Raw genomic sequence first — 14,058 nt, forward strand, 5'->3', positions numbered from 1 at the left:
ATGTTTGTACCTCAGAGGTTTACACTTTCCGTAAATTACAGAACTTCTCCAAATGTAAGGTACATATAAATCCCTGGGCATCTCGTTAAAATGCAGATTCTGCTTAAGCAGGTCTCGGGTGGAGCCTGAGCTTCTGCGTTTTTAACCAGCGCCCAGCTGATGCCCAAGCGGCTGGACTATGGACCATACTTTTAGTAATATGGGTGTAGAACACAAAAATAGAAGCCAGAAGATTTGAGTTTTCGTGCCTCCTGTTGAATTAACCCATTTACAAAGTCTGCCAAGGATTAGGATTTGGGGCATGTCCCTAAGCTCAGTTTTCCTGTTTGACAGATTCTCTCTTGCCCTAGTGACCTCCTGCGTCACTGTGAAGCTAAAATTAAACAACATGCAAAAGTGCTTTGTGTCGTGCAAAGAACAAAGAATAGGAGTATTATCATGGTTATTAAAAAGAAAGTCATAAAGGATAAAATGACCTGCTGACAGACCCAAAGTGAAAGGCTAAATTAGGCTTAAAACCTGTATCACCCGATTTTAAGCAAGTACTCTGAGCTTCAATGTGTTGCTACTTAAGGTAACATAAGGACCAGATCACTTTTATTTCCAACCATGTTGCTGAAATTTATTTCCAAAATACATTTACTTTCCTGTCTCAATGCATATATTACACTGACATTTTACATCTGGGGTTGATTGGAGCACTTGTATTTCCCTAGGTGGGTGGCGGGCACCGTTACTGCTGTAATGCTCCCGGATGCTCCCAGGGGGCGATAATAACACTGTGCACACAGTCTACATAACACTGATGTTGTCAACAGGGTAAAATGCAATGCGGACTCGTATAGATACCCAAACACATGAAAGAATTCAGAGATAGATCAATATGAAATAGAATAATCAAGAAAGGTTTTTTGGAGGAGGATAATGGGTTTTGAGGTGTGCAGAAGAGGAAGAGAATGACTTAGGTAGCTGAGTAAGAAGGTCAAGAACAATGCTGAGCAAAATCAGAGAGGGAGCTCAACTGAACGAGTGGCTTGTGATAGCACACCCAGTGTCGGGTTCTGTAATCAATAACCAGATCAAAATAATCTTGTGTTAGAATGCTGAGGCCACCTCAACCCATGCGGTAAGCAGGGAGGCCTGGAATACCAAGGGAAGGATTGCATATGCTTTTCCTCGTGACACATAGAGCCACTTGAAGAGTTTTAGCTTGGCCGTAACCGAAGAAATGAAATTAGGTATTTTAATGGAATGTACTGGGGAGAATATTGAAAACATGGGAATCAGTACGGATGCCTTTAAAACTCATTTTTCTAGCAATGGATCCAGTAAAGCAAGTGAAATCCTAAACAAAATCTCTGTTTATCTACCTGTGCATACTAAAAAGAAATTTTTTTTAAATTAAAGCAGAGCTCCTCTGGGTCATTGTGTGATGGGGCTCCCAGACTGAACCCTCAGAGGTTGAACCCTCAGCCCTGTTGGGCTCCTTTTGAAGAAGCTACTGTAGTGTGATGAGTACCTAAGATAGCACGCTATAACTAGAAATTCAAAGGAAACCTATCTAGAGACATAGTCTTACGAGAGAAGTACAGATCATTTGGTGGCTGTGACTGAACCAGAGCCAGGCATTTTGGCTTCCAATCCAGTGCTCTTTCACCTACATTCTGTCTCTAGGCCTGTTACTACTTGACAAGACTTGCCAAGGAGAAAATGCAAAACCCAATATACTTAGTAATTTAGAAAGTAATTTAGAAACTTCTTAGTGGCTTCCTCTTATCTTCTGACACTGAGGTCTTCAAAGAGTGTTTAGTGTAAAAACCTAGCCACATATCCATTCTTTAATCTTATCTCTGAGCAATGAATTGATTGAAAAGACATTCTACTCAAAGTTCCAGATTTCTTGCTGTTGTTCCAAAGTCCTTCATTAGTATTTTAACGATGTCTCAAAAGAATTTACAAATAAATGGCCCCTACTGGTATGTGTTAATTTATTTTTATATAGAATATAAAGAGATGACATATAATGAGATTGAAAATTGTGATAATGTCTATCAGATTATAAAATGTACAGAAAGACACCTCTCCAGTGAAACAGATTTGTTTCATCATCAGGAAAACCACATACAAGGTGCATATGGACATTTTCAAATATACTCTAAGAAATTTAGTTATAAAGAAAACAAATGTGGATAAATAGTTATTTTTTTCCATTTGAAAAATAGAACTTACGTGTTTGAGTGTCTCGGAAACATCATTTCTGAAATCTGGAATCACAGAATCAAGAGTTCCAAGTTCTCCATAAATTATCTGGGAAGCATCTCAGTGATTCAGAACTTAATATTGCCTTTTCTTTTTCTCAAGATTTTAAGAAGTATATTCTACAAGCTCTTTCCTGGGTTTTACTGTCCAAGAGCAAAGAAATTCCCTTGATGTAAACCCAACTACCTTCCTCCTTTAACTTATGCCCATTTTCTCTTGTTCTGTCCTTTGTGAACAGGGACAAAACATGTCCAATAACCTCCCCTCACCCACCACACAAAAGACTTCCACTCAAACATAGATAGCAAATCCATTAACTATTACCCATAGGACTTATTTGCATCTCTTTAACTACTTTAGCTTTCTTATGAAACCATGTCCAATTTCTCCACATACTTTATAAAAGGAGACTAACAAATTAGAAAAATTATTTAAATTTGCAGATGATACATCTTTTATTAACCTCCATCCTCTACTAAAAAATGTTGAAATAGAAATGACATTAAAATGCATTATGCGTTGTAACCCATTGATCATCACTAGTGCACTATCTGTAAGTTATTTGTAGATAATTCATGGTAATTATAATTAAAGGTAATATTAAATGAGTGCTCATTTGTGCCAGATACTGAATACCTTGCTATCAAATCCTGGCAACAACTCTAAGAGATGGGTAGTGTCATCCCTATTTTTCCCTGGGCTAGATTTCTAGAGATCTTAATTATGATTCCAGAGCAAGTACCATATCCGTGCTATAAAGATGCATAGTCACAGACTCATGCATGCACACATGGCATGGTCCATGTCTGGTGATTGCTGCAGGTCAGGTTTCTGAAAGGGTTAAAGAGAATAAAATGGGGCAGAGAAAACTTATTGTGCTTAGCAGATATCTTGCAGAAAGCTTGCGGCCTTGAACACCACATAGCCTAGATAACGACTAGACATCTGGCACAGGGAGAAGCCAAGGACGGACCAGACCCTTACATCAGCAGAACGCCTTGCAGCCAGCAAGGATTAATAAAAGTCTGCCTCCCCCTTCAGTCTAGGCTGACTCGTTTTTGTCGGCCTCAGCCCACCGGCACCCAGGTGCCTGAAATAAAAATCTCTTTTGATACATTATGGCCTCATGTCATAGGTGCGCAACCCCTTTCAGTTTCCAGATGAGGATTTGCATGCAGGAATTTCACTGGTGAAGGCTCTTGGGTTCAACGTGTATGGAAGAGTGAACAAAGCCAGACAAGGCACTTGGAGAAGCTGGGCTGTGGTGCAGTCACAGCAAAAGTCCCAGCCAACCCTACAGGTCCTCCAAAGTTGTCCTGAATTGGGGTAAGGGCCTTTGTGTTCCCAAATAGACCAGTCATTGAATGTACACTACTGCTCTGGGGCAGGTGTATCACTTTGAGTAAGGCAACTCTTAAGCTGAAGGCTGGGGCAGTCTCCAAAAGGAGGGTCCCAGCTCTGAGCTCTCAGTTGCCAACATTCCAAGAAGCTGGAGAAAGAGTGCCTTAGACCTCAAGGGGACAAGGAATCTGGGTGGGATTTCACAGCTCACCTATGGTGACTCTATTCTGATCCCCAACTTAGCATATGTTCTGTGTATGTGTTTATGGGTTTGCAAGTTACAGAAATCACATAGTGTTAACGCCAAAGAAATAAGTTTGAGGGGGGAAGAACTATAAATACTGCTTTGATTTATTATGTGAGGAAATGAGGAATATCTATCTCGCCTTTCAGTCTCTCTCCGTTCACCTCTATTTCTCTTGTTATCTCTCTGTCTCTGTCCCTTTTCTGTGTCACGTCCTCTGTGTGATACAACACACACTGATATCGTGACTCTAAACAAAACATGACAACTTTGACTGCAAAGAGGAAAAATAAAGAGAATAATTTTAAATATTAACAGATAATTATTACCCAAGTGGATATGCTATTTTTTAATAGTTCTGCCAATGATAATATATATGTTCTCTAAATGAAAGATATTACGAAGAATGAATAAACCCTATTAGTAGTTCTACATCCTCAATAATTTGTTTTTTCCTCAATCCTTCCTCCTTATTTTTTAAACCATATTAAAAAGGCAATTACTTCAGGTTGGTTCTTGCCTAAAAGACAACAACAACAAAAACGAACACAATAGCACAAATATTTATACTACTGATCATGAAGAGGAAGTTCTTTTTCATTTTCCATTTTATAATGAGAACATTAAAAATGTTTTTAAGCTTAAAATAAAAATTATTTATTATTGATAGCTATATATATATATATTTTATCCTCACCCAAGAATATGTTTTACTGATTGTAAAGAGAGGGGAAGAGAGAGAGAGAGAGAGAGAGAGAGAGAGAGAGAGAGAGAGAGAGATCCATTGTCTCCTGTACTCGACCCCACTGGGGACTGAACCCCCAACCTAGGTATGTGCCCTGACCGGGAATCAATCCAGCAACCTTTTGATACACAGGATGATGATCCGAGCAACTGAGCCACACCAGTCAGGGTCTGATGGTTATCTATTTATTCATTATTTAGAATCTTTTAAAAGGCTAGAAAGGCAATGACTAGCAAGAATAGTTTATTTGGGTATGAATTTAAAATAGATCCCAGGGGATAACGAATCCAGCTTATATAATGGGAAAATGTGAAGAGTCATTAATTCATATTATGCTGCCTTGCTATTCTATTAACAAATGCAAAAATAAATTCTCTGGTCACCATTCTCATTTTAACATGAGCAGCAAGATATTAGTGTAGAAGCTAGAGTTCAAAAAGTTAATAATAAACCTGAATCAAGAATAATTTCGAAGCTACTCAAACAACAAAAGGCAGTGGAGAGTGAAAATTCAAATGTAGCAGGACATTATCTGATTAGAAATCCACTGTCATTGTCCTCCACCAAAAACAGCCCACAAATTGCTGATGCAGTCTCTGACCTCTATAATATGATTGCATTTGTATTAAAAGTTGGTGGCTCAGCATTTCCTCTCCCCTTTCTTTTTTAAAAATCCCACACTACAGAAAGGCATAGGGTAACACATTTCACTGTAAAATATGATTTGAACCTGTTGGAAGACTGCCCATTCAAAAGTGTCACCCTGGCAACTCACCTATGGCTTCTACTTCCTGCTAGAAGTTTCCTGGGAACAACCCTCCTCCAGCAGAATTCTGTGCTCTAACCACAGGGTGGGAAGGAGGGCGGTCTTTGAAGTGGCAACTCCAAAGCCAACATAAACTCTACCCATCGTTGCATAATGGTACTTGTAACACTCACTCTGGAATGAGCAGCCACCCAATTCTGGTACGTTCTGTACTTTGGCCACGGTGAGACGGTTCAGAAGAAGACCCTACCACTAAACACAGCGAAAGTGAAAGCTGTTTACCAGCCCTGATACTAACTGTGCTCACTGTCTTCATAACTGCCCATCCCTGTGCATGTCGTCATTCTGCCCAACACAGCCAAGCTGCCCAGAAGGCAAACATGCCAGACGGTGTCCCCCACAGCTCTCGGCCCTTACCAAGGGAAGTGGGTATCACTGCTTCCACTGCCAGGTCCCTAAACACAAACTGCCAAGCCTCTCATGTTTTGGGGACATCGTATTAGTATGTATCTCTCAGACAGAGACTATGAGTGAGACAGGAAAAGAGGCACAGAGACAGAGACAGAGATGGAAGAGGCCTAAAAAGGGCCCCGCCCCCCCCCCCCCCAAAAAAAAAAAAAGAAGAAGAAAAGAAAGACCAAATCAGGGAGACAGATTTCTTGTGTCTTGCACAGAAATGAGAGGAAACTCCTTTTGGTACAGGCAGCTTTCGGGATGAGTGAATCATGTTTTGTACACGCACCCCGACCATTTACAGCCCACTGGTTTCACAGCAATGACTGACCATTCTGTGAATTTCAGAGAACAATTCATTGTCCTTGAGACCACCTACAACTTGCATGCATGTGACATCATTCTAAGTTACACCAACTCAGCATTTCCATAAAATTTCTATACATAAAAGTCATAGGGAATTGTAATGTATTTGAGCCAATCAGAAATATCCTGTGCTTAAAAGTGTTAGTTTTATAATAATTGATGAGTGTCTTTTTTTTATGTGTGAAAGTTATCTTTTGTTTAAAGGGGGTTAAGACTGAAAAAAAATAGGATGTTTCAGAAAACTAGATTGTGCAGCCAGGCCAGTACTTGCATTGTGAGTGAATGTGCCTAATCCTTTGTTACTGAAAGTACCTACTGGGGGAGAACTTGGCGTGAACATGGATGTTGCGATGATTGTCCTTCTTCAACTAAATTTTAAACACAGGTGGTTTTGATTCTCTCCCAATCCTTCATTTTCTGTAGTGGAACCAGTACAGATAAGTAAAAGATGCCAAAAAGAAAATACCTGTTAAAAAGTTTAAACGAATAAAACCTTAATCAGAGCCAAAATTATTAATGCAAAATCTGTTGCATTAATGCAGAGTGACTAACCAAAGCAAATGCTATCAGTATGAACTGATTTCCTTAATTAAATTTCCTATTTTAGGACATACAGATAACTTCACAGTTCAATAAAGATTTGGAATAAGAGAAAAAAATGATGAAGTGAGCCCTAGCTGGTTGTGTAGTGGTTAGAGCATCCGCCTGTGGACTGAAGGGTTGAGGGTTCAATTACGGTCAAGGGCAGGTTCCTCGGTTACAGGCTTGATCACTGGCCGGGGGTAATGTGTGATCACCAATTGATGTGTCTCTCTCACATCGATGTTTCTCTCTCTGTCTTTCCCCCTCCCTTCCCACTCCCTCTAAAAATCAATGGGAAAAATATCCTCAGGTGACAATTAACAAAACAAAACAAAACAAAACAAAAAAGGTGAAGCAAAAAGGGCAGAATGAGTTTCAACAGACCAGGGCTCTGGCTTCAGCTGTTAGTATTAAATAAGTTGATTAAATTAATTAAGTCATTAATCCTCTTGTGTATAAAAATGAAAGTGATAGATTAGCTAATCTTTAAAATTTCTGAAAAGACGGTAGTGGACTACAGAAAGGGAGCATTTTCTAATTTTCCAAAAGGTCTTACAGAAAAAAGTCAGTAAGGTAAGGTCATGGTAACCTAGTAAGATTCACTCAAAATAGTACTATTGTAAGTATTATTTGAATTTAAAATTTTTACCCATGACATTCCCTCAAAGAAGGCTCTGAGTAATGTATTTCAGAAGTCTAACTTGGGTGGACTCGCTCTCAAACAGTACAGCCTTTGTTACAACAGGCCCCTTAATGACATTCTGGGTTGATGCTTGGAAGACCCACAGTGTGTGTGTGGGAACCCTGGCACTACCCCACTGACGAATGCAAGAAGGATCCCGCTTAGTCTCCCTTATGCAATGTTCAAATCCTGGACAGAGCAATGAAAGTGAGGAACTGACGAGGAACCATGATTTATATAGAAAAGGAACAATATCTTGAAAAGCAAAGCACCTTTCTTAAATAATTTTTGTAATTTTTACAACTCTTCTAAATTTTAGGGTTTCCACTGTTTTGTAAAACTGGTTTCAATTTACTTTTATCAAACTAGAAAAAGTTACCACTTATGTCCCTAGGAAAAATCTTAACTTATGCCAAGAAAATAAGACCAACAAGTACAGATGCAAATGAAATGATAGGTAATAGCAAAATGAAATGGAAATTAAGAATGTAGTGAGATGTTTTTTGATATTGAATAATATTGAAGGCTTAGGTACAAAATCAAATTTATATTTTAAAAATCATTTTTAACTATTGTATGTAACTCCCAAATCAATGTTTTTAGCCCTAGACCCTCCCTAACCATTACACTTGCAACTGCCTGATGGACAATTCTACGTAAATGTCACATATTTACCTCAAAGTTTACGTGTCCCCAAAGATAAGTTCTCTTTTCTCCTAAATTCCCTTTATGGCATCATCATGCTCTCAGTCACTCAAGTCAGAGACCTGAGAATCCCAAGTCCTAACAATTTCTCACTTCCAGTGCCCAAGCTATCACCAAACCCAGCGCATCCTAGCTCTTTCACATTTCTCTCCCTTTCTCTGTTCCTCACTGTTTCTACCCTAATTCTAGCCCTCCCATCTTTTCCCCAAATTCATTACAAAACAAATCTTCCTCCCTTCAATCTTACTCACCCCAGCTCTTTCTCTACACTCTCTCCAGGTTAACACACCTAAAATGCTAATGATTGCCAGCTTAAAACTCCTCAGTGCTTATACACTCACACACACACACACACACACACACACACACACACACACACACACACACCATACCTAGAACAACTTATTATTTCCACATATGGGTTTCACACCCCTATCCCACTGCTCCTGTCTGCAATACCCTCCTCCCTGCTCTTTAGCTGGCTTACTCCTGTTTACCTCTCAAGGGCCATTTCAGGGTCACCTTGTCCAGGACGACTGCTTGACACACACAAACCTCCGACAGCAGGCTGTGTTTGATTTCTTTTTCATTCCTCAATGCAGTCTCAGTATACTTTTATCATATTGGAGTTGAGCATATTGATTTATTTGCCTGTCTCTTGAAATGTGACAGATATTCCTTAAAGGTAAGTGCTTATCACCTTTGCTTCTTGAAATCCTAGCAAAGTTTATTGAATCAAGTTAAAAATGAATCAAACTATGGAAGAAAATAGATGGGAGGATATGTGGAGGGTTATAAATGTTTAGAAATGGTCATTGTTTTCCTTACTTATGCAAATATAATTTCATGGCTTTACAAAGTGCTGTCATATAATTTATATTGTTTGATTCTTGAAACAATCCTTAGAAGGCAGGGTAAGGTAGATATGAAGGCTGATACAGACTCTAAATACAGTAGCTCCCCCACCTCCCATGGTTTTGCTTCCCATAGTTTCAGTTACCCAGGGTCAGTCATGGTCCAAAAATATTAAATAAAGCACCAGTTTTCTGCCGGCACCGGGGACCCAGGCCTTGGCTGTGGCCACCACCTTCTACCTTCTTTCAGGGTCCTGGTGCCTGCAGAAAACTGGTGCAGGTGAAAACTGCACCCTAGCGTCCCTGTGACCCGATCGCAGGAGCGAGCCGACCCCCCAGGTCAGCTCGCTCCTGCGATCGGAGCACGCACCCGGCTGGCACCCAAGGCCCGGAAAGCCCCGGGCAGCTTCCCGGGCCTTGGGCTCCGCCGCACCCCAGCGTCCCTGCGACCCGATCGCAGGAGCCGGTTCAGCTGGCTCCTGTGATGGGAGCAGGTGCTTCCCTGCAACGGTTTCCTGGTGGGCGTGGTTGATGGGCGTGGCTTGGTTGGTGGGCGTGGCTTGGGCGTAGCGAAGGTGCGGTCAATTTGCATATTTGTCTATTATAAGGTAAGATAATTCCAGAACTAGACCACCCATAAGTTTTAAATCTCACACCATCCCCATCCATCTCTCGTGCATGTGAATCATCCCTTTGCCCAGCATGTCCATGCCCACTAGTCATTTGGTCCTCTTCATGGTTATCAGATCAACTATCATGGTAACTCGGTGCTTGTGTGCCATTAATCCCCCCTTTTTTCTTTTAATAATACTAGTTTATTGATTGTTAGAGAGCAAGGAAGGGAGAGGGAGAGAGAAAAACATCAATGGGCTGCCTCCTGCATGCCCCCTATAGGGGATGGAGCCTGCTACCCAGGCATGTGCCCTTGACAGGGAATCGAATTGACAACCTCCCTGGGCACAGGACAAGGCCCAACCAACTGAGCCATACAGGTCAGGGCCAGTAACCCTTATTTTACTTAATAATGACCCCAATGTGCAAGAGTGGTGATGCTGGCAATTCGGATATGCCAAAGAGAAGTCATAAAGTGCTTCCATTAAGGTACGTATGTATAGGACAAAAAACATAGTAAATATGGGGTTTGGTACTATCTGCAGTTTCAGAGATCTGCTGGGAGTCTTGGAATATTTCTCCTATGGATAAGGGGGCACTACTATACATAAGACATTTCTCTGAGAAGGAAATGTTATTATTTTTTAAGGTGTGTGTGTGTGGGTGTGTGTGTGTGTGTGTGTGTGTGTGAAATAAGTATTCCTAGGTCAGAACTACAACGTCAAATACAGTAAATTCCTGTTTGGTCAAAATAGTCCATTGATTTTCTTCATAACTTCTAAAACAGTCTTCTGAAAAAGAAAAACTCTCAATTCCTGATAGAGAATTTTCAACACCCTAATCCTCTATCCACTTTTTTTAAGAGGTATATTTCAGAATACAGAACAACTAATTTAGATTTCTAAATACAAAATGAGAACTACGGGCTCTCACCTTTGGAAGATCTGCTGGGCCAAGGGTTTCCTGAAGGTTTCACTGATTTTTGAAGCTGTCTTTTTCTCAGGATGATGCCAATAGCTGACAGCAGCTTTGGTGAAAGTCTTCAGCAAACAAGGGTGGGGGCTGCTGAAGAAGAGTATCACAAAGATTCCTGAAAAAGAAAAAAAATGCAGAACAGTGAAAAATTGTTTGGGGTTAGTTTATTCTATTGACCCGAGATTTCATTCTATTATCCTACTACAATTGACAAGGAGAACTTAATACATATTAAATTCCATGATTAAATTTGAACTAAGGATTACTGTATTAAGGACATCAATGATTAAGAAACTTTAAGCAATTTAATGGCAACAGGTAATGAAATAAAGGTAACATAATTCCAATTACATTTTGGTCTGAATGATCCCTAAATAGCAGGAAACATGCTATACACAAATCAAAAAGGAAAAAGAAGCCCTTGATCTTATTCTGCTCTCATACTTCATGGGAATACACCATGCTTTATAATCACATCAACACACAGGCCACGGCTGGGAGGAATCTAATACAGACTTAAAAGAACAAACAACGAAGAACTAAGTATTTGATCAAGGTTGACGATGTCAGAGAGGAACTCAGCAATGCAATTACATTTTACAGGTGGCTTAGAAGGCAGTGAGAAAAGAGGCATCTGGGAATAAGGAAAACAAGCATAAGGTTAGAGTAGAACTACACAGAGTGAAACCTTAATTAAACAGAAGTGCTTGAGTAATGTGTTTATTTAATACCTCCCTTTAATGAAAAAGGGTGAGAAGCACAGAAAGGATTGTTTAGAAAGTCTCTTTGAAACCAGAACTTGGGGTCAGTCTGTGGTGAGAAGAGCAGAAGATAGATCTGGACCTGCCTCCACTGCTCGCAGTCTCACCCAGGCTTGCTAAGTGCTTAATGTTGTGGCCACGTTAGCACCACGGGGAGAGCTTTCAAAAAATATTGATGGCTTGGCCCCGCCACAGGCCAAGTAAATCTTTGGCCAATTAAATCAGAATTTCAGGTGGGATGGAGCCCAAGTATAGTTTTTTGTTTTTTTTTTTAAAATAGAGAAAGTCAGAGATGTTCTTTGATCACTCATCTAGCTTTAACATCGTCTTTTCCACATATTTTGCACTTCATAACTCAAGTTTATTTTAAAAACAAATTCAATTTAAAGCAATAGTATCCAAAATTTTAAAAACCAGTCCTAGCCAGTTGCTCAGTGGTTAGAGCATTGGCCAGTGGACGAAGGGTTGCAGGTTCGATTCCAGTCAAGCGCATGAACCTCAGTTGTAGGCTTGATCCCTGGCCCTGGGCCACGTGCAGGATGCAACCAATTGATGAGTCTCTCTCACATTGATGTTTCTCTCTTTGTGTCTCTCCCTCTCCCTTCCACTGTCTCTAGAAATCAATAGAATCAGGTGAGGATTAATAACACAACAAGAATTTTTAAATCCCAGTAAAATTAAATAGTTCCCCAATTTTCAAGAGGCGGTGACAGGCTCTGAGATGTGCAGTGACTTACGCAAGGTCTGAACAAACTCCAGGACAGCATCAAGTCTTCTGGGGAGGATAAAGTGGGATTGTGAACTGGGGCTGGACATAACTCCATTTCAGCCTGGAGTGGGGATGATCAGAAGATGTGGAGCCACAATGATGACTAGGTATGGATGCCATGGCTGTGTAGGCAGAGAGGAGCCTAACCTCAGGGTTCCTGCCCCTTAAGGAATAATAAGGATAAAAATAATCCTGGTGGCTAAATTATTGAGCACTTCAGATGAGCAAGAGCCTGTGCTAAGAAGGAAGGGCTTTAATCCTCACAAGAACTCTCTGCCCTAAGTACTATTATTATCTGCAATTTATAAAAGAGAAGCTGAAGCCAAGAGAGCTTAGTCGCATCTCCAAAATAGTGGAACTAGAATTTTAAAGAGCGGGTCTCTCTGCTAACCATAAATTGCCTTGAGGGAATGCAGTTAACAGGCAGCTAGAGGCAAGGCTACTCCGCCCTTGTAGGGGCTTTGTCTTCTTTTGTCACAAAGCATTTTCTCACATTGGAAAGTGGAAACAGAAGCATCCAGGAGTCTTCCCAGTGCGTTCAGATTTTCTCAGATTAAAGAACTAATTTGTTTGGGACAGGATTAACATTTCTCCCTTCACAACACACACACACACACACACACACACACACACACACTTTCAAATTGATAAAGTTAGAATGCTGAGATTTAATTATGCTATTTTGAAGAATTCAGCTCAGGCAACTGTCAGAAGAGTCATCACTGAAATCTGTCCTAAATGACTCAGCCCATCCTGACACAGGAGTGTAAAAGCCTAGCTAAAGTCTCTGGAACATCATTTACAATTCATTTGGAAAAAAACTCACCAAGCTTTCTTACACTCATCTTAAATCATCTTAGAGAAGTGTCTTTGTTGCAGTATGCTGTCTCATTATATTTACTGTATATAAAATCATTTTCTTTCTTTAAAGTATTATTAGCCTTAGTTGGTTAGAGCACCATCCTGATATACCAAGGTTATGGGTTCAATCCCTGGTCAGGCAACATACAAGAATCAACCAATGAATGAAAAAATAAATGGAACAACAAATTGATGTTTCTCTCTCTTTCTCTCTTCATTTCTCTCCCCCCCCCTCCACTCTCAAATCAATAAATAAAAATGAAGGTTTTATTTTCACCCCATTAATATGTTACCTTTTCAAATGGGGTTCATTATTTCAACCTGCTCAAAACTCTGGCTTCTCAATTCTGTACTTCCAAATATTTTTTATGCTTCTCACCTTCATGTCATCTACAAATTAGGTAAGCATGCCATCTAGAATAATGTTCATGCTATCATAAAAATTGGATACTATTTCACAGAGCAAATAGTGGCATAAAAATAATGAAAACTGTCTGGCCAGTGTGGCTCAGTTGATTGGGCATCATCCTGTGCATAGGGAGGTTGCCAGTTCCATTCCCAATCAAGGACACATGCCCAGGTTGCGGGCTGGATCCCCAATCAATGTTGCGCTCTCACATCAATGTTTCGCTCTCTCTCCCTCTCCCTTCCTCTCTCTCGAAAAATCAATTAACTATTATTTTTTTTAAAAGAAAACCTAATAGTCAATAAATTAAAATCAATTTATTTTAGTGCCAAAGTCATTACTCAAAATTAATAATTACCAATTCTCCAAATAGACTGCAAATCATCCTGAAGATATAAATAGCTACATAAACTGACATGACCAAACAATTCATTTGCTGAATCAAGGTTTTACTATTGGTTTGATAGGGATTGCAAAACCCAGGAGAATTCGGTTCCAGCATCATTAGAAAAAATTAGGCCATAGTTGAGATAATTGGCAACATGAACTTTGTAGTTAGAGTAATTACCTGTGCAGCAGACCAAGAAGTTATGTTTGAGAAGCATATTGCAAAAACAGAGCCAAGTTAGCTTCATCCTTCCCTGAGGCAATCATGGAAATTAGCAAAATCTGTCATT

The 14,058-nt window shown here is 40.0% G+C and overlaps 1 protein-coding gene across 1 annotated transcript in view; it reads right to left on the reverse strand.

Moving 5' to 3' along the window:
* NRCAM (neuronal cell adhesion molecule) overlaps positions 1–14,058 on the reverse strand; it is a 255,637-nt gene that overhangs the window by 191,559 nt on the left and 50,020 nt on the right. Inside the window, exon 2 of the mRNA XM_054726170.1 lies at positions 10,543–10,699. The gene's annotated coding sequence lies outside the window, so the exon portion shown is untranslated. The remainder of the gene's footprint in view (positions 1–10,542; positions 10,700–14,058) is intronic.

This window comes from Eptesicus fuscus, chromosome 14 (genome assembly GCF_027574615.1).
Source record: "Eptesicus fuscus isolate TK198812 chromosome 14, DD_ASM_mEF_20220401, whole genome shotgun sequence".
NCBI classification, from domain to species: domain Eukaryota; kingdom Metazoa; phylum Chordata; class Mammalia; order Chiroptera; family Vespertilionidae; genus Eptesicus; species Eptesicus fuscus.